Genomic DNA, 20354 nt, shown 5'->3' on the forward strand with positions numbered 1-20354 from the left:
TTTAATCCCCTCAGTGTATGGTGCTTTTTTGTGGCCTCCCCAGGACACTCTGAGACAGTTTCATAAGCATCTCCTAGAAGGCTCACAGCAAGTCAGAGGCAGAGGCCTAACCATCTTCCCATTCCAATGTCAGTGCCCCTGTGTTTCCATTCCTGACCTGCTGCTTCCACCCAGTCATGAATAAAAAGAACTCCTCAGCTTCAAAGCACTTTGGACATACTAATTAACTCTTGGTTAATTGGATGAAATAACATGAAACTAGTGACATCATCTCAATTCTGTGCCCAGATCTAGCCACAAGCTAAGTCTGGTGACTGCTGGGCTATGAGCCTCATCTTGTGGTAACATGTTGTGCCTTTCACAAATGTTCCATGGAACACTGGTCAGGAAGGCCCCCTACTCCTCTCAGCTCCACAGGCTTCAGAATGGCCTGCTATAGGGGACTCCTAGCCAATCAAGCACACATGACCCAAGTGGTTTCCGTGATTAAGTGTGTGTGTGTGTGTGTGTGTGTGTGTGTGTGTGTGTGTGTATGCCACATACCTCTGCACTGTCCCATATCACCGAAATGGTCTTACAGGCAGCTCTAAACAACCTACAAAAACTGAGATGTGCCTTCCAACATTCCAGACAATGACCCTCTGGGGCTCTGTGACCCTCAGGGCCTATGCATCTCCTGTTTTGTAGAACCCAGAAGAAGAATTCCTCTCCCCTTAATGTTCAGGACCCCAGCAGGTGAGCAGGACTTGAAGTGGAAAAGTAGCTGCTTACAGGCCTGGAAGTAGGCCAAGTCAGAGGGGGTAGAGATTCAGACTGAGGCTTGTAGGTCATGGCAGGGAGGGGAAGGGCTGGAGCTGTCCTTACTGCACTGAGGTCCGCAGTAGATAGACAGTGCACAGGCTTTGATGCTTGGAGTCAGGGCACCTGGGTTGCATGCAGTCCTGACTTTGACTCTGCCATGGGTGAACCTGGATGACAGCAACAGCCCTGTCCCAGATCTCCAACTCCATTCAGGCTCCCCTTCATCCTTTACCTAACACCTGGGAGCTCTGAGCACCAGGCAGGTCTGCTTTTGCCCTCACCTGTGTGCCCCAGCAGGTGGACTGGAACACCATTGGTGGTGCAAAGGCCATCATTGTTCAATAACAAAGAAAGGAAGGCCATCCCTGCTCAATTCTCTTCCAGTCTTTCAGATCATGGAAAACAAAACTCTGAATCTGGTGTTCTTGTGTGTATTTAACTTTGTATTGAAGCAAAATAGACACTAAAAAGAATGTCCACACTATACATAAGTATACACTTTGATGATAGCTCACAAAGAGAACACATCTGTGTAAAAGCACCCCAGAAGCCTTCTGGCCAGGTCCCCTCCTGGCCACTACCTTCCCAAGAGTAACCACTATCCTGATATCTAGCAGTGGAGATTAGGTTTGCCCACCTTTGTATTTTACATAAATGGAATCACACAGTATGTGCTCTTACACATCTGGCTTCTCCCCATCAACATTAACATTGGATTAACATTCAAATTCTTGTAGTTGTAGTTTATCCTCCCTGCTGTGGAGTATTACAGTACATGGAGACACCACAACTTACTTGTTCTTTCTATTCTAACAGGCATTGGGGCTCCCTTAGGCTATTATAAATAGTGCTGCTATGGCTATTTCTGTGTATGCTTTTGTTGAACATATATATGCAATTGTCTTGAGTGTATACCTGCGTGAGTTTACTGGGGCTGCCATGACAAACTACCACAGTTTGGGTGGCTTATATAACAAAATGTATCACCTTCTAGTTCTAGAGGCTGGAAGTCCGAGATCAAGGTATTGGAAGTTTCAGTTTCTTCTGAGGCCTCTCTGCTTACATTGTTGATAGTCATTTCCTCCTTGTGTTTTCACATGGTCTTCCCTCTTTGTGTCTGTGTCCTGATCTCTTCTTATAAAAAACTATATTGAATTAGGGCCCACTCCTGTGACTTCACTTCACTTCACCTTAATTAGCTCTGTAAATACCCTATCTCCAAATACAGATAGTTTCTGAGATATAAGATGGCTGAATACTTCATTATATGAATTTTGTAGGGGACACAATCAACTCCTAACAATACATGAAAGTGGATTGCTAGGTGACAAAACATATATATTCTATTTTAATAGAGAAGGTCCAGAGTGGTTGTACCACTAAGTGGTTGTACTCTCCTTCCAGTAATGTATGAGGGTTCTAGTCGCCCCCACATCCTTGCCAACAGTTGGTATTCTGTCTTTTTAACTTTAGATCTCATGATTTTAATTTTCATTTTCCTGAGAACTAATGAGACTGAGCACCTTTTCACATGCTGAACCATTTGGTTATGTTCTCCGGTGCAGTACCTGTTCAGATCTTTTACCCACTCTCCTATTGGATTGTCTATTGTCCATCTTTATTGTTGATTTATACAAGCTGTTCATTTCTTTCTTTGCTTGTTTGCTATATTCTGGATGAGAGTTTTGTTGGAATTCTGTATTGTGAAGATTTCCTCCCACATTTTGGGTGGCCTCTCATTTTCTTAGCATTGTGTTTCGATTGATGCAGCTCTTTATTTTCATATAGTTCAACTTATCAAATTTGTATTTTATACTTAACAGTTTTTATGTCATATTTAAGAAATCTTTGACTACTCCAAGTTTCCAAAGATATCCCCCTATGTTTTTTTTTCTTTTTGTTTTAATGTCAGTGCTGTGTAATAGGTGCCTTGAGCACCTCAGAACAATGGTAGGAACATGAGCTCTGGTACCCTAGGAGGTGCCATTCACCCAGGCTGGGTTACAAGTTAGTTCTGGGGAAGATGAGTATTGAAGGGTTTATACGAGTTGCCTGTAGCTATAAAGGACATTGGCAACTATAAAGCAGGTCTTAGCAGCTGGACCTTCCTGAACTGTGATGCCTTCACTCTATAGGGTCCCCTCCCCACATTTAGTGCTAGTTTCTACATGAGGGGTTCAGTGGAACCACAGATTCAAAGTAGCAGGTATACACAGTGGTGTGTTCATGTGGCACTACAGGCACACCTGCACCAATAACTCACTGCCAGGCATTTGCTGAGCCAGGCCTGGGTTGGGCCTTGGTCCTGGCTCAGGGATGCAATACAGAATGAGAGACAAGCCCTATTCTCACCACTATTTGTGATGCAGTCACTTTCTTACTGTCTGCCCTGAACTGTGTGAAGCAGACTACTGGCTGTACCCAGCCTCTGGGGGCAGCTGGCCAGGGTGAGTTGATCAAGAAACTCTGGAAAAACTGAAAAATTCAAGTGGGGCAGACATATAATTGACAAAACCAGAGCAGGACATGGCCATGATGCACCTGAGCAAGTACAAGCAAAGATAGGTATGTAAGGTGATGTAAAGTAACAGGAAGACACCTGTGGGAGGTGGTGATCTTTGAGCTGAGACAAAAAGAGGATTTAGGTAAAGGAAGGGGCTTCCATGCCTGGGGATCAGAGTGGCTTGGCTGGATGTGGGAGTACAGTCCCTGTAGGGTCAGATCCTAAAGGCTTTGAATATCATTTAAGGATTTGCTTCTAGGTATAAGCAGGAGATGAAGAAGGGAAGTTGTGGGAATTGTCTTAATGGGACTGGTTTCCTATCACACACCTTGCCTTTGAGAAATCTGGCAAGTTAGACTCTTGTTCCAGAGTCTGTTGGAAGCCCCTCCACTGGCTGAATGACCTTGGCAAGGCACCCTAACCTCAGTTTCCTCAATCGTAGAGTGGAAGGGCTCTACCTGGTTCACAGGGTGGCTGAGACAAGCCAAGGGCACAGTGCACACTGCACTGGGCCAGTGAAGGACATGCCTGGCCCGTGTGGGCTGCGTGTGCACAAGGCTTGGTGCCCTCATGGGGACCTAGTTGCCTCCAGCCTGTTGAGGAGAGTGGTGCCCCATTGTCAGTGTTTGGGCTTCAGAGGGATTGCCAGCAGTTTGGGTCTGACCCATCAAGGTGTGTGAGCCCTGGCGCTAATAGGCAGAGGGAAACACCCTGCAGATCTGCCCAAGGCCCGGGTGGAGGACTTCCATGGTGCCATGTTGGGCAGCCCTCCCACTTCCCTGTATGTTTTTCTTCAAAAATGTTTGTTGTTTTACCTTTTGCATTTAAATCTGTCTCTCCAGTCTGTCTGAAACTATTTTTAAATATACTATGATATATAGTAGGGATCCACACACATTATTTTTCATATGGATACCCAACTAAGTAATGCATCCCTGTACAGGTGTCATCTAGGTTGTATTAACTTTGATTGTCCTAAGTAATGGCCAATTTCTTCCCTGTATAGTTATATTTTTCTCCTTACAATTAATAAACAATCTTCAGGAGATCATTCAAAACCACACAAATAATTTGTATAAAACTTGCCCCCTCCCCTAGATTTAGTATCCATTGATGTTTTTGCAATGATTGCAAATTGATAAGAAAAGTGTTTTTAATGTCATGTTACAGATATTTACTGCCCTGCACTGTGGTGCTAGCATTTCATTAGATTCTCAAATACTTGCTTGTTAAACCTTCTACTTTAACAGTAAGAGAGCAGGCCTGAGCTTTAAAGCATTCATTAGGCAACAATATTTTAAATAATATGTCATATTATTTCCTTCTTATAGTAATGTTTTTATGGCTACCTTCTATCTATGACAAGTGACACTAGTTTTCCATTTATAATAGTAACATCAAGCTTACCTTTTATGTAAAAGTATGTGAATTTTAAAGAGTCAATTTAAGTAACACATTGTATATGTAGTACTTGGACATGGGAAAAAATGGGGTAAATAGAATGCCAGTGACTAAAGAGCAGGAAATACTGACCTCCAACAACATGGCCTAGCTCTTTAGAGAGACATGTAATATCTTCCCCAGTTCAGTTCTCACCCACATTCCAAAGCTCACCCATGGCAGGTGCCTCCTAAACATCATTCCCTATCAGACACATATTATAAAAGAGGTACATTTGCAATGTTCAAGAAAATGAATGAAAAATTCAAAAATATTGACAGAGAACAGGACTGAAATCATGCAGGGGTGTCTAACCTTTTGGTGTCTCTGGGCCACACTGGAAGAAGAAGAGTTGTCTTGTGCCACACATTAAATGCATTGCAACACATGATCACAAAAAAGTCTCATAATGTTTTAAGTAAATTTACAATTTTGTGTTGGGCTGCATTCACAGCCATCCTGAGCCACATGCAGCCCACAGGCCACAGTTTGGACACCCATATTAGAGGATACCCTCTGACAACAATGAAATTAAGCTATAAATTGATAGCAACAAGATAGCTGGAGAATCTTGGCATGTTGGAAATTAAGCAACATGCTTCCAAATAACTCTATGTCAAAAATCATAATGGAGAGTAAAAAATATTTTGAATATTTTAATAAGGAAAATACTACATATCAAAACTTGTAGGATACACTCAAGATCATGCTTAGAGGGAAATTTTAGCCATAAATGTGTGTGGTCAAAAAAGAGAAAAGGCTAAAATTAATGAGCTAAGTATATCCCTCTCAAGAACTTAGAAAAAAAAAGGAGTAATAAACCCAAAGAAAGAATGAATGAATGAAGGTAAGGACAGAAATTAATGAAAAAGAGAAAATACTATTTATTGTTTGACAAGAACACTTTAAAATTATCCCTGGCTGGTGTGGTTCAGTGGATTGAGAGCCAGACTGCAAACCAAAGGGTCACTAGTTCGATTCCTAGTCAGGGCACATGCCTGGGTTGCAGGCCAGGTCCCCAGTAGGGGGTACGTGAGAGGCAACCACATATTGATGTTTCTCTCCCTCTCTTTCTCCTTCCCTTCCCCTCTCTCTAAAAATTAATAAATATAATCTTTTTAAAAATAAAGTATTTTTAAAAATTAGTAAATACAAAGTAAAAATTCAATCAGCAATTAAAAGTCCTCCCCACCACCTCATGATGGTCAATTTTATCTGCCAACTTCACTAGGCTACAGTTCCCAGTTACTCCGTGAAACACTCCTCTAGGTGTGGCAATGAAGCTATTTTATAGATGGGGTTAAAGCACATAATAATTTGACTTTAAGGGAAATTATCCTGGATAATTTAGCTGGGCCTGATTCAATTCATTGAAAGGACTTAACAGTGTAGCTGAGGCTTTCTTGATGAAGAAATTCTTCCTGTGGACAGCAGCTTCAGCTCCTGACAGAGGGTTCCAGCCTGCCCTTCCTCACAGCCAGTGCTATATATTTTGGGTTTCCTAGCCAGCCCCCACCATCATGTAATCCAGCTCCTGGCAATAAATCTCTTTATATATCTCCTACTGATTCTGTTTCTCTGGTTGAACTCTGACTGATACTCCTCACCCCAAATAAAACTTACGGGCCTAGATGATTTCAGAAGTAAATTCCACCAACATTCAAGGAAAAGATTCCAATCTTACAAAAAGAATGCTCTGTAGAGAATAGGAAAATAAGGAAGGCTCCCTAATAGGAACAGAATGGAAAAGAAAAATGACAGACTAATCCCACTGATAAGCATAAATGCAAAAAGAAGCAAAACAAAAAAATTAACAAAATATTAGCCAAGTGACCATAAGCAAAGGATCTGATATCAGGATCAAGGGTATAGGTGCAGGTGTGCAATCGCAAACCCAGTCTCACAAGGCTAATGGTATTAATGTAAATGGTGAAATTCAATTTGATAACAGCAGCACACTGACAGTCAAACTCTCTAGTGAGACACATTTTTAGTCAATGTGTACATCCTTTGGTTATCTTTATATCCTGGGTATCTTTGACACTTTCATGCTACAGGACCCAAGGCTGAGAATCTGAGCTGAGGAAGATTTTTGGCCTCATGACTGTTTCAACTCCATCCCTGCATTCGTCCCCTGAAAATCCCCACCTCACTCAGGAGTCACAGTCCTCAATCTGCAGCAAACCTGAGTTTCTGGGGACATCTGTTAAAGATGTGAATCATTGGACCTCATTGCTAAGCTGAGAATCAGGAGTTCTGCAGGAGGAACCTGAGCATGTGTATGTTTCAAAGGTTATCCCAGACTCTCCTCCCTTCTAGGGCTTTGAGAGCCAAGTAGCTGTGTCTCCCAGGCACAAGCTAGTTACTTTCCTGAAAGGCTCTGGCTGCTTTGGATGGCTGTCCCAGCTCAGCCACTCCTCAACTGTGTTGCCTTGGGCAACTGACCTCATGGCTCTGAGATTCAATGTCATCATCTTGACCACTGTAGAATTCTGGCCTATAGAGGAGGAAAGGGTCACTGCTTTTATGTCTTCCAGGTAGGGCCCCAAATGTGTTGATGACCTCTGGGAAACAATGGTGGATTTATTTGGGCAGTCTGGAGTCCAGGGGGCCAGCTGTGCCTTAATCGTTCCCAGAAGATGCAACACTTCTGTCAGGGGGGCTCGGTGGAAGCTAAGCCATAATCTCCTCCTGCCCCCTCATCAAAAACAGAGAGCCATGGAGCATTTCCTGCAGGGTCTGGTGAGCTATAGTGTTCACTGTCTTTGTGAGCAGTCAGATATTCAAAGTCAGACTACCCAAATGCAAGTTGTCCCCTGATTTGTTTAGAAATATGCTGATAAAAGCCAATCACATATTTCTTTTTGAAATGTGGCATCTTGCACAGATGTTTAAACTCTGGCATAAATGGCAAGTTGCATCAATGTCTCTTATATTTAAAGCCTACAGGATTCCAATAATTTAATTTTGACCAAAAGAAGAAATGTTACAGAACAAAAAGGGGGCTAAACACCCAGAGGGTTTTCCTAAGATATTCACTAACTGAGGCACTTGGTATTGTGCCTGGCACACAGTAACCCATCAATAAATATTAGCCTTACTATTTGTATGAATAGCATGACTCTCATAAATGCCCCTTGGTTCCTGATTCTGCATGTAAATGGCTAATTGAGCATGCTGAATCCAGTGAGGTAATAGACATGGAAGTTAGGAGTTCAGGCTCTGGAGTGAGACAGCCAGGGTCAAATGTATCACTTGCTGGCTGTGTTATTGTGAGCTTCAGTCTCCTTATCTGTAAAGTGGGAATCATCATAGTATTTACCTTATAAGGCTGCTTTGAAGTCTGAATTGCCACCTTCTTTCTTTGGATGGGTGAAATATTTTAACCCCTTCAAACTGAGGGAGGAAAGGGCTGGTGGAGGCCTCTCTTGTTGAAGCTGGGAATGGAAGCCAGGGAAAAAGGAGATGAAAGTATAACCCAACCTACATCAAAGTGGCCACAAGATGAGCTAATAGAAGATGGACAAATGTGACTCCATGTTTACTTAGCTTGATGTGGAATCTTGACTTCATAGAGAAGGACCCCACCCATGCCATTTTCCTGACCTCTTCCCCTCCTTCCCAAGCTCATGGAGTAGGAGGCCCCCTCTTTTATAGTTGGCTTACGGCATTTGAGCTTCTTATCTCCATTTTAAAGCATATTTTAAAGCACATGCTGACCCTCTCCCCTCCACCTCTACCTTTTTCCCTGGGGAAATATAATAAAGAAATAAAGACATTTGCCCTGGCTGGTGTGGCTCAGTGGATTGAGTGCTGGCCCGAGAACCAAAGGGTTGCAGGTTCGATTCCCAGTCAGGGCACATGCCTGGGTTGTGGGCCAGGTCCCCAGTAGGGTGCATGTGAGAGGCAACCACACATTGATGTTTTTCTCCCTCTATTTCTCCCTCCCACCTTCTCTCTAAACATAAATAAATACAATCTTTAAAAAAAAAAGAAATAAAGACATTTGTCTTGGGTTAAAAACTGTGAGCTCAACTTTTACATGTAGGGATAAGCTACAAAAAGCATTGATCTGATGGTGGTTTTTCCATGACAACAAATTTCCTCCTTCCTTCCCTCTCTTCTTCTCTCCCTCCTTTTTGCAGTCATTGACAGAGCAGTTCATGTCCCCTGTGGCCACAGCCGGGGGCCAAGATCTGTGACCTGAACAAGTGCTCAACCACCCCAGGAGAACATGATTTGCCTTACACTTTTGCCTCCTCCTTCCTTTAGACCTGAAGCTCAAGGAAGAATGGAAATCCCCTCTAAATGGGTATAGTCTCTGCCATATCCAGGTTCCCCTCCAGTTTATTCTTTGCAGACTATCTCTTTCAATCTTCTCCCAATTTCCCTCTACCCTATCCCCACTGGCTCCCACTCCATCTCAGTGGCTCCTCCTCCCTGTGACACTAGTTCTCCCCTCAGGACTCAGTGACTTGTTAAGTCTCTTGGGCATTTTTGTCTCCCCTACCAAACATAGCCACCTAGGACTTGAGCCTGGCACAAGACAGGCATCTGGGGCATGCACGCGAGCTACCTGAAGCCTGCCTCCAAGTGTCATTTCTCTCTGTCCTATATCATAAGAAGAGGGACAAAGTCTGAAGTTCAGGGAATACCTTCTGGGTGACTTCATACAATTTTATATAATTTGGGTTTGGGGATAATTTTGACTTTTAAAATGTAAATTTAAAAAGCACAGTTTAACCTTTTTTTAAAAAACAGCACATCCCCCCGCCCTTTTACTTTGCCAATTGGACTTAGGTCTTTATGGTGATTCAAGTGGGGCAAAGGAAATATCCTTTTAAAACTCAAGCAAACTGAGTGTCTTGTATTCTGTCAGGGGAAACAAATTGAAAAAAAGAAAACACCATGTATTTACTGGGTTTCTACTTGTGAATAAATATTATTTTCACACAAATGTTGACAGCCCAAATACAGTAATTATGCAAGGACAGCTAATGGCTGGTTCCCCTGCCATCCATGGTGTAATGAGTTCTGTGTGAGGGGTGGGGTTGTACTATGAAGTCCCACCACCAGGTTTCAGTTTGTGTTTTGTGTAGTTGTTTTATTGAAGAGGAAGTATATATTCAAGAGATTGTCACCTCCAAGTTTCTCTTTGAGGAGGGACTCATTTGTCCATGGATGTTGTCTTGGACTAGAACCCAGCAAGCAATGTGAGCCCTGTGTGCCACCTCCTTGATGGACATGCTGGGCCAATGCAGAGAGGACAGTGATGCTGGGGGACACCCATTTGTCGCCCTCTGTTTTGAGTTATGAAACCTTGACATTTGAAAATGTCATCTCTGTTTTCCTTCTATACTGGGGATTATCCCATTCCATTACTTCAGTATTTACTGAGTGCAAAGAATGTGCCAGGATCCATGCCTGTTACAAAGAGGCAGGGCAGAAATGGGAGCTGGTTTCTGCATTCTAGAGGTCACAGGCTGTGAGGCAGACAGAGGAAAACCACATGATGACCACATGATGTACTCTGTGAAGGGAGCACATATGTTGACGTGGCAGTCACCAATACCTCAGAGGGGCTACAGTGAAGAGAAAGCTCACCTTCAAGGAAGATAGCCTTCAAAAAAGAGTACAACTGTAGACAGTTCCATGTGCATCCAGTCCCTGCTGTGTAAAGTCTCTGTTTTATTTATTTTTTTTTTATTTTTAAAGACATTATTTATTTATTTTTAGAGGGGAAGGGAGGGAGAAAGAAAGGGAAACATCAATATGTGGTTGCCTCTCATGTGCCCCCTACTGGGGACCTGGCCTGCAACCCAGGCATGTGCCCTGACTGGGAATGGAATCAATGGCCCTTTCTTTGGTTCAGGCTGGCACTAAGTCCACTGAGCCACACCAGCCAGGGCATAAAGTCTCTGTTTTAGATCAAATTAATTCTTTCTCAATTTGAGGTGACCCCAGATTCTGCTATACAAGTATATTGTAGATGAGTTCACATTCACCTCTATGTTTCATCTCTACATTTTGCAGACATTACTTCTTAGATCTGACCTTTACAGACTTCAACTGCTTTGTTAGAAACACAGGTTTGTTATTGGAGTTTGCTGCCTCTGATAGTCAGTCCTCTCCTTGCCAGTGTTAGTGACTTCTCTCTGGGCCCCTTGGGGGGCCTGACCTCTCCTTCCAGCACATAATGTGGGGGAGCCCACAGCTGCAGGCTCTATGGGGGTGACACATTACCCTTGGGCTCAAGACAGCACCCAGAAACAGAAAGAGCTCCTTCCTGGGCAGCCCAACTACTGGCCCTGGCTCTGTAGCTCCAAAGCTCCTCAGCCAGAGGTGGTCTGGCACGACTTGAGTGGGCTGCTTGTGAAGTCAGCAGGGGCCTCAGCATGAGTTGGTGGGTCGAGCTGGGCCAGCAGTGGTAGGGGCTGTCAAGGGTTGACAGGGTTGGCTTGGGCGTTAAGAATAGCTCTTTTTTTTTAGTGTGTGTTTTTTTATTATGAAAGTGATATTGTCATAAAAATTCAAAGAGTAGCCCTGGCTGGCGTAGCTCAGTGGATTGAGCATGGGCTGCGAACCAAAGCATCGCAGGTTCGATTCCCAGTCAGGGCACATGCCTGGGTTGCAGGCCACAGCCCTCAGCAACTGCACATTGATGTTTCTCTCTCTCTCGCTTTCTCCCTCCCTTCCCTCTCTAAAAGTAAATAAATAAAATCTTAAAAAAAGACTTTATAAAAAAAATTCAAAGAGTACAGAATGGAATAAAGAGAAAACTCCAAGTGCCTTTCCACTCAGCCCACACAAACCCACTGCCTAGCCTCAGTTGCTCAAGTCAGTATCATATGAAACCCTTCAGATACTTTCTAGCATATACAAACACAAATATAAGGTTGTATTTGTTTGAAAATCACTTTTTTTTCACAAAAAGAGCTACATACATTAAAAAAATGAAACATAGAAAATATTAAAAACAGAAAGTAAAGGTAACTCAAACCCCATCTTATGTACATTACTTCCCCCTCTTGTTTAACAATATATTACAGGCATTTTTAATGTTCATAACTAGAGACCTATAATTATCATCTTGATCAGCTGCATATTACCCTGTTGTAAATTTTGAACATACCAATTGATAAAAACACAGACTATTACCTATTTCTAACAAAAAAAAATCATTGCAATGAGCATACCACTACTTATGTTTCTCACCCACCGAATGCTGTTGCCACCTAAGCATAAATTCTAATAATACAACTCAAAACTGCAATGAGCTAACACTTTGTATCCACTGCATTGGCAAGAGTAGCACATCTGACAACATCAAATATTGACAAGGATGAGGAGCACTGGGCATTCTCACACATTGCTGACAGGGAAGAAAATCAATGTTCTGTTATCAGGTTGAACATGCACATATCCTATAAGCCCATTTTTCTGCTTCTGGGTATAACCTACCGCTAGACCTGTGGATTTCCAAGAGTTATTTCCCCATGAGTAGCATCAGCATCAGCTGGGATCTTGTTAGAAATGCAAATGATTCCTAAACAAGTCATGAACTCTGTGAGTAAGGTCCAGCAGTATAACAAGCCCTCCAGAGGATTCTGATGCCCACCAAAATTGGAGAACAATTTGTCTAGAGAATTATTTGCCTATGTGGCCAGGAGATGTGTACAAGAATTTTCAAAGCAGCGTTGTTAACAACAAAACAACTACAAATTCACCAAATAGTGGAGCTGGGGAGAAATGGGGAGATTTCTGGATCTATTGGGAAGGTGGGGCTAGAGGGTTTCCTAACAGTAGGATGTGAGGAGTGAGAAAAAGTAGAGTCAGGGATCACACCAAGGTTTTTGGCCCAAGCACTTAGAAGGATATGTGGCTATCAACTTTGGTGGGGACAGCTACAGGAAGAATGGGTTTAGAAGGGAATGATAAGGACTTTGGTTTGGGACACCTAGTATAATGCCTAGTAGGTATGCAAATGTAGATATTGAATAGGCCTTGGGATATAGGAATCTGGAATTCAGGGGAAAGGCCTGAGTTGGAGATGTAATTTGGGAGTCACCAGCCTTCAGATGGTATTTAAAGATGTGAGATGGCTAGAAATCACCATGGAAATAAGTATCATGGCAAAGAGTTCCAAAGGCTGAGTCCCAGGTCCTAGGAGGTACTCCCAGGTCCTAAGAGGTTGTATGAGGTAGAGACAATGAGAAGAGGCCAAAGGAGACTTAAAAGGAGCCAGTGAGGTAGGAGGGAAGGCAGAAGAGTGAGGTGTCCTGGAAGCCAAGGGCAAAGTGTTTCCAGGAGTGTTTCTTATGTGAAATGCTGCTGACATGTCCTGAAAACTAATCATTGGATTTAACAACATGCAGAGCACTGGTGGCATTGGCAAGAGCCATTTCTGTGGAGTGCTGGAAGAGATAGAAAGAAAGAAGAGAAATCAGAGACACGGAGTGTAGATAATTTTCTTCAGGATCATTACGGGGAAGGGTAGAAGGGAAATAAATGGAGAGTAGCTGGAAGGGAAAATGGGATCAAGAAAAAGCTTTTTATGGTGGGAAGAATTATAGAAGGATCTAGCCAAGAGGAAATCCTTGATGACTCAAGGTAAAGGGAGAAATATTAGCCTGATGTCCCTGAGTAGATGGCAAGAAATGGGATCAAGGGCACAAGCAAAGAAGTTGACCTTTCATTCCAAGCCAGTACAGCTCATCTGGAGAACCAGGACTGAAGCTGGAAGGCATAGATAATGGTGCTGACTGGTGGGTAGATGTTTATGTGCATTACATTTTACATACTATACACATGTATCATTTATATATCAGATAATAAAATAATTTTAAGTGTCAGTATTGCTGAATCAAAAGAAGTCCTCATTGTTCATTTTGTTACTTATTTCCCCATCCCAGAAAGGTCAACTCGCACCTCTATGGCTCCTGGGGCATGGGAGTAACCATTTTCCCACACCCCAAGTAACCCAGGTTTTGCAAATCCATTTTAATTGTTGCATATCTGATGGAGGGGTGGGAATAATAGCATTTCCTTCATATGTTAATGGACTTCAGCAAGTCTTCCTTTGTGAATTGTCTGATCCCTTCTTTGCCCCCATTTTCCTATTGCTTGCTTTGATAGGAGCCCTTTTTTATTTTAGGAAGATTAAGCCTTTGGCTGTCATATGTGGTACAGATAACTCCTCATTTGTCATTTGCCTAATAACAGTTATGGTGCCATACAGAAGTTTTTTTTGTTTTGTTTTGTTTTAAAGATTTTATTTATTTATTTAGAGAGGGAAGGAAGGGAGGGAGGGAGGGGGAGAGAGAGAGAGAGAGAGAGAGAGAAACATCAATGTGCGGTTGCTGGGGGTCATGGCCTGCAACCCAGGCATGTACCCTGACTGGGAATCGAACCTGTGACACTTTGGTTTGCAGCCCGAGCTCGATCCACTGAGCTATGCCAGCCAGGGGCAGAAGTTTTTAATTTCTCTGTTTTTTTATAGTTTCTGGTTTTCATGACTTACTTAGAAAGGCTGTCCCCACCCAAGATTCCTTCTAGTACTTTTATGGTTTTATTTTTTTACATTAAATTTCTGAGCCATCTGCAGTTTATTTCTGTGTGGAGTATAGTGTAGGAAATTCAATTTTCCCCACAAGACCAGTCATTCCAACATCATCTATTGAACAAAATACTTTTAATCAACTGATTTGACATGTTACCTTGATCATAAACTGCATTTGAAATTAACTTTTATTCCTTCCTTTATTCACCTTGCAAATATTCCTTCTGTGTCCACTCAGGCACACACCAGGTACTTGGGTGAGTGGACAAACATGAGATGTGTTTCCTATATACAGGAGGAAGGGAGGACAGAGATAGGAACAGTGACTGTGTAGGCTTATGAGTATGGGGGCAGAAGTGCAGCCCAGAAAGAGACACTTAACTGGGTCTTGATGGTTAGGGATGACTTTCTGCTGGATGCATGAGTACAGTAGGAGTTAACCAATGTGAGAGAACCTCAGTCAAAAGTAAGATTTGGAGACAGAAAACAAGGCTTATGTGGGAGCCAGCAAAAACTCCAGTGTGGCTTCAGTGTGCTGAGAGCTTGGAGCTTGAGAATTGGGAGAAGAGATGATGGCTACAGCAGGCACCAGACCTGGACAGGAAGAGGGAAAGAGGAGTCTCAGATGGCACCCCAGTTTCCAGCTTGGACAGCTGGGTGAATGCAGCCACCTTATTGCTCAGACAGAGAACACAAGGGAGGGCTGCTCCAGCTGATTTGTAGAGAGTAGATGCAGCAGGCAGGAATGGAAGCTGGGGGATGAGGGAGGAGGTCAGAGAGGATACTGGCTTGGACTAGGATGGTGGTGAGAGTAGAAGTAGGCAGGATGTATTTTGGAGGTAGAGCTACAATCAGGACTTGCTTGATAACTGGATGTGAGAGATGAGGGAAGAGGAGAAAATCAAATGAACAACCTAAGCCTTTGGCCTGTACACCTGGGAGGTACTACTGATGGAGATAAGGAAGACTTAGAAGAGAGAGGTTTGGAGGGTGTGGGGTAGGGAACAAGAGCTTTGCTTGAATATGTTTACTTTGAGTTGACCCTTAGACATTGCAGGGGAGGAAAAAAGTTTCCTTGACCCTCATAGGGTCTCTGGCTGAGTCTGAAAATTAGACTGACAAAGACAAATTAACAGGAGAAATGTGTATGATATATGCTACATCATGCACATTTATTGTAAGTTTTACATGACATGGAAACTTTCATAAGAAAATAAAGGCCACCCCCCAAAAATGATTAAATGTGAGTGTTTTTATACCAGGTTTGATGAGGAGTATAAAGTTGTGGAAAATATAATAGGACAAAGAGTTTGAGCTAAGCGCAGCAAGCTAGGGGAACTTGGCAAGGCCTGTTTGTTCAGGTCCTTTTGGGTTTCCCTTATTGCCTCTTGGAAATAAGGATGTCCCTTTCCTCTAGGTATAGGGAGGACACTTCTCACATGAGGATCTATGAACTGTTAGGGAAAATAGTGGGGTTGGGGGAGGTCAGAGAGACGTTCCTGCTTCTGCTGTTTTCTCAAACCCCTTCATCTTAAAAAATATTCAATATGCCAAGGTGCCATGTTTTGTGGTAGCATGTCCTGAACCCCATAAACATCTATAGTGATTTCATTCAGAATCTCTTCATATAATAAGCTCTATTCTAAGTACTTTCTGTGTGTTATCTCATGTAACCTTAATGACAGCCCCAGGAGATAAATGCTGCTAGTCTCATCTCTATTGTACAGGTGAGAAATGGGAACCCAGAGAAGGGGAGTAACTTTCCCAAGGTCACACAGCTATTAATTGGCACAGCCAGGATTTGCACCCAGGTAGCTCAATTACAGAGTCTGAGTTACTAATGTTCAATGTCTGGATAAGTGGAGTGTCAGGGAAGCCAAGAGAAGCATGCTTTTCTAGAATGGACAAGTGACTGACCAACTGTGGTTAAGAGGACAGAGATGTGAGCATTGGGTTATTGGGTTTGGCAACATGAAGAGTATTGGTAACTTTGACAAGAACAATTTTAAGAGAATGTTAGGATTGAAAAAAATGGAATGGGTTTATGAGGATAAGAGAAGTAGAGGCAGTGAACCTAGACAACTCTTTCATGGAGTTTTGCTCAGTAGAAGAACAGAGTAATGAAGCACTAACTGGAGATGGGAGTTTGGTTAAGTGAGACTCTCTTTTTTTAATGTTGACAGGAATGCTTCAAATGAATGAATGCTTCAGAAGAAATGCTTCTTCTGCACCTCTTATGATGCATAAGAGAAAAGGATAATTACAAAGAGGCAACTCCTTGTGAAGGTAAGAAGGGGTGAAATCCAGGAATTTACACTGGCACCATCCTGCATGGTTGTGTAACCTTTGCCAGGACCATCATTGACTTGGGGCAGGCATGAAGAAAGCAGACCTTTAGATTTGTCAGATTTGGTGCTGTGTCAGGTGCAGGTGACCAAGGGACAATAGAAAAGGGAGATTAGGATGTAGACAAGAGAGCTGTTGAAGTGATGGTCCATTGACTCAAGCTAGATAAGGAGGGAAGTGAAGAGAAGAAAGGGGTAATGGATGGGGGTAAAAAGAAGAGGAGAGAGAGGATAGGAGGTCCCCATGAGCTTGAAAGACAGTTGTCACTACCTTTCATTGGGAAGTAGTTGAACAAGCCCACCAGGAAAAAGAGGAGGTAGAGGTCAGAAAATGGAAAGCCTGCAATAGACATTCCAGAAATGATAACAGGTACAGGCTGTACCTGTGGGAAGAGGTGGCTGCAGTGGAGTTTACAAGGACTTCAGACATGTCAAGGTCAAAGAACTGGGAGGCCTGAGGGTTGGGATCAATAGTTCACAGGTATGGATGCTGAAGTCACACACTCATCACTCCACTTCATTGCTATCCTGCCCCATCCCCCACACCCAGTCACTTTCTCACATCCAGTGAGATATGGATGTAAAGGAAGAATGAGCCAGGTGCAAAGATTTGCCTGAATGCCGGGTGTGTTAGCCAATTAGCGTGAGCCCCAAAGGAGAGGTTTTCATACAAATGCAGGCTAGTCTATCTGGGGTGAGGCTGCAGGTATGCCTTGCTTAGTGGAAGGAGCCCAGCTTCAGTTAAAGGAAAAGTGAAGAGTTTCCCTGTAAGGAGAAGTGGAACACCTGAAGTGCCTCTGCCAGAACTTTCTGTGATGATGAAAATGTTCTCCATCTGTGGTTATTGTGACTGAGGCACTAAATTTTCAATTTTATTTAGTTGTGAATCATTTAAATGTAAATAGTCACATGTGGCCAGTAGTGACTGAAATGGCAAGTAGAGCTCTAGAGATGTGCGCTGGTTAGGAAGCCGCAGCTCTCAAGGTCACAACAGGGCAGGTCAGGGAGGACAGGGAAGGGATTTGGGGCACAATGCCAGTGAGCCTAGAGCTACTTGGTCGAGTTCATAGCCCCCAAAAACAGGTTACTGAGGCCAAGAGAAATGGACAGGGGCCAGGTGATGAGACCCAGCCCTTTCCTCTATGCTGAGATTTGAATTTCCACTAAGGGGGACTTTGGCCAGCAGCCCCTTTATCCTGCACATATGGACAAGGGTGCAGCCTCTGAACTGTTTTCCCCTCTGGTCTTGCAAAGGCTGCTGTCTTTGAGGAGATCAAGGCAGCTGAGCACCCAGGGAAGGAGGTTTCCAGAAAAGACTAATAGAGAAGCATACATCCTGCGAGAGGTAAATCACAGTAACTTGGCTCTCCTGTGTGAAGTAGTTTCAGGTATCCACTGCATTTCCCATTCCCAAGTGGGCATTTCCCAGTGCAAGGGCAATGCTTGACCATAAGGAACAAATCAGCAACTCTTGAAGTTGGACAGACCCTCAGGTTGCTGTGCCTTCACCTTTGCCAGCCAGCAGTTTTGTCAGGCCAGGCTTAGCAGGGCCCCTGAGTGGAAGTTCCCTTCCTCTCCAGATAGATCTAACTGTTCAGAAGTCCATTTTTCCATGCAACCTTCATCCCCCTGCCAGGTCTCCCAACCCAGGGCCCCAGTCAAGTCTGGGGGTTCCATGCAGACCCCAATACTGACTCTGGGTTGCCACTTTTTTTAGCAGGTGCTGGCTTTCATACCTTTCTTATTCTGGACTGGGGCTCACAATGCCCAGTGGGCATCAGGCCTACCAGAGGGTCCTGGAGCCCAGGCTGCTTCTGAGACAGCAGCAGAGCCTCTGGGGCCAGGGCTTCATCCCGGCTAGGGGACATGGCTCCCAGTAGGGCCAGCCAGCCTTGGATTCCCCAGGCTGCTGACTTGCTACATCCTCAGTATGGCCCCTTTGTGGGACTGGCTGAGCTCCGGGCATGAGGGGGCGCTGGGCAGGGAGCCCACTGTCTCCTCCTCATTACTTCCCTTCCTCCTCATCTCAGGAGCCTCCATGCCGGCCAACTGTACTAAAACTCCGGAAAACCATGGCGGGGAGGTTTTCCAATTAGAACATTCTTTTTCCAATCTGTGGATGATTCTTAAAGCAGCAAAAAGCCATTCTTCAGGGCATGTGGGGATTATCTGCCAGCGGGGCTTTGGCTCAGCTTTTGCACTTGTCCGTGAAGGTTTGGCCTGGGGGTGCTTCACAGCCAAAAATAAAAGGCAGTCTGAATTCTGGGGCATCAGGTCACACCGGCCAAGACTTATGGTGGAGTGTTTTCTCAGCTTATTCAAAGTAATGGATTCAAAAGGCAGCAAGGATTTCATGCTGCAGGGATGGGAGATGTCCCAATAGCCAAGGATGCCTGCCTACATGACCTTTCTGCTCCTGGTGGAGCCACTGTGCACAGAGTATGGATTCTTCCCCTTGGAGCTGAACTGGTCTGCCTTCTCCACCAGACTGGGTGCTGCTCCAAGCCAAGACTGGGGGTGACAGTGTGGTGAGAGAAGGAGTCCCAAAGGGGGCATTTGGTGACTGAGAGCATGCAGGTGTGTGGAGGTGGGGGCCAGCCCCTTAGCCAGAAGCACAGGCTGAGGGTAGGACAAGGGGGGAATCTCACTCCATGTACTAGCCCTACAGGTTCAGGTCCCTGTACAAGCTGCTGTGGGTACAGTCACACATGGGGACTGGTGTACCCAGGGGTCTCACCCTCCTTGGAGCCAACAGAGTCAACCAGCAAGTGGAAACTGGTTGAAAAGCTTAGAAGGATGAGACAGCAGGGCAGGCCCTGGAAGGGAGGGAAGGAGGGGATTAAGGTGCAAACAGGAGCCCAGCCCTCTACACACAGGAACCTGAGCACCCAGACTGGGTGAGGCCTCCATTCAGTACAATTGGAGCCTGGTTTTAGTCTCAGCTGTGCCTCAAACTGGCTTTGTGGCCCAAGCTTGATGCCATCCCTCTCTGGACCTCTGTTTCATAATTTGTACAATGGTAGAGTTCGGGTCAATTGATTGTCTCCAGTTCCTTCTGGTGTGGGAACATTCTACTGGGGTTGGCTTTGGGGCCTGATAGCTTTCAGAGCCCCAACCATCATCCCCCTCCATAGCCTGGGAATGCTTCAGCTAGACTGGCATACAAGTTTTGTTCCCAGCCCTGGAGATCAGAGGGGTCTCTCTGGAGCTTATGAGCCCTGCTGGTGAGTTCTTTCCAAACAGCCACCTATCCCTGTATATATCTGCTTGCTTCAACCTGGCCTCCTGAAGAATCTGTCTCCACTGTCTGCTCATGGGCTGTGGCCCCACTTGGCATAGTGGATCTCTCTACTCCTGCCTCTGCCTTCCAGACCTCTTGCCTAACCAGGCAGCCCAGCCTGGCTTCACCCTCAAGCCCACCCTACTTAGAGGCAGCATCTGTACCCTCAAACCAGAGCCTTGCTGAGGGCCTGCTTATTGGTGGGGAGGCTTCCTGAGCTGTGGGCTTCAGGAGGACTCTGCAAGAGCCTGGCCAGCCTTAGAGCTGAAGATAGGGGCCAAGGCACAAGGAGAGCTGAGAGTGGAGAGGGATGGAGCCAAGCTCAGGCCAGTCAAGGGTATAGCCCAGGCTGGGAGCAGCTAGCAAACACTAGGGGCTTGGCCCTCAAGATCTAGACCAAGAGGAAGTTTATGAAGGAGTCAGTGT

The 20354-nt window shown here is 44.4% G+C and overlaps 1 non-coding gene across 1 annotated transcript; it reads left to right on the forward strand.

The window, feature by feature from the left end:
* Positions 1 to 9512: 9512 nt before the first annotated feature.
* Positions 9513 to 9634, forward strand: LOC123807077. Its single transcript, XR_006783591.1, has one exon. It is a non-coding gene; the product is annotated as a small nucleolar RNA SNORA27 (small nucleolar RNA).
* Positions 9635 to 20354: the final 10720 nt, after the last annotated feature.

Source organism: Phyllostomus hastatus, unplaced genomic scaffold (assembly GCF_019186645.2).
Source record: "Phyllostomus hastatus isolate PE091 unplaced genomic scaffold, TTU_PhHast_1.1 phas_scaffold_397, whole genome shotgun sequence".
In the NCBI taxonomy this organism is placed as follows: domain Eukaryota; kingdom Metazoa; phylum Chordata; class Mammalia; order Chiroptera; family Phyllostomidae; genus Phyllostomus; species Phyllostomus hastatus.